Source organism: Mandrillus leucophaeus, unplaced genomic scaffold (genome assembly GCF_000951045.1).
Source record: "Mandrillus leucophaeus isolate KB7577 unplaced genomic scaffold, Mleu.le_1.0 Scaffold420, whole genome shotgun sequence".
Lineage (NCBI taxonomy): Eukaryota > Metazoa > Chordata > Mammalia > Primates > Cercopithecidae > Mandrillus > Mandrillus leucophaeus.
The window spans coordinates 210,114-211,276 of NW_012104477.1; positions in this window are offsets into that span (position 1 = coordinate 210,114).

Here is a 1,163-nt window from a genome sequence, read left to right on the forward strand (position 1 = left end):
CGGCTCACTGCAAGCTCCGCCTCTCCGGTTTACACCATTCTCCTGCCTCAGACTCCCGAGTAGCTGGGACTGCAGGCGCCCGCCACATCGCCCGGCTAGTTTTTTTGTATTTTTTAGTAGAGACGGGATTTCACCGTGTTAGCCACGATGGTCTCGATCTTCTGACCTCGTGATCCGCCCGTCTCGGCCTCCCAAAGTCCTGGGATTACTGGCTTGAGCCACCGCGACCGGCTTAATTCTCTTTTCTATCCCTTTTGGGCAATCTGGAATGTGGAACTGAAGATGCTTCCTGGAAAGCTCCCAGGAGCCCAACCTAAGGAGAGGGAATGGCCCAGAGGAGCCAGGAGTGAGACCTTTGACACTCCCTGCTTCCCTACCTGTTGCTGCCTTGTCTGGGCTGGAGTTGTGCTAAGAGCAGTTCTGGGACAGATGAGGAGAACAACTGTTCTGCCTGGGGCTAAGGACTGAACCCTCCAGGTAGCTGTCAATTACCAGCCCTCCCATTTTCTCAGCCTGCGTCTCAGAGCAAGGTGCAAAGGAAGGGAGGTCTCTGGGAGGTGTAAATGCAGCTTTAAGACGGAGGCTACTGAAGTTGCTATTCTAGTCCACACCATTTGTAGGCAGCCTCTTGCAACCAGCAAGCTGTTTTATTCCACAAAAACAAACAGTGATTTCTGGGGAAGTGAGGACTGCACTGTACAATCCTTACAGGTTCCATGCCAGTTTGGGAGTTAGAGGAGGCAGAAGAGCACAGGTCCTGGGGCTATTTTGGAAGGAAATGGGCTTCTAAAATCTATTCTCTGGATTAGTAGTACTAGCTACCTGCAGGATTAGTGTTTATCATATTGTAGTCACCGTCACAATGCTTGCCTTTCCTAAATAGCACCTATACTATCATTTATTTAGCACTTTTGTTTAAATTGACTATTTTACTTAGACTTATCCTTAGCAAAATATGGGTCTGATATGCCAATTACCTTTCTTATTTTTCTTCTTCTTCTTCTTCTTCTTCTTCTTTTTTTTTTTTTTTGTTTGAGACGGAGTCTGGCACTGTTGCCTGGGCTGCAGGTGCAGTGGCGCGATCTCTGCTCACTGCAACCTCCGCCTCCCAGGTTCAAGCGATTCTCCTGTCTCAACCTCATGAGTAGCTGGGACTACAGGTG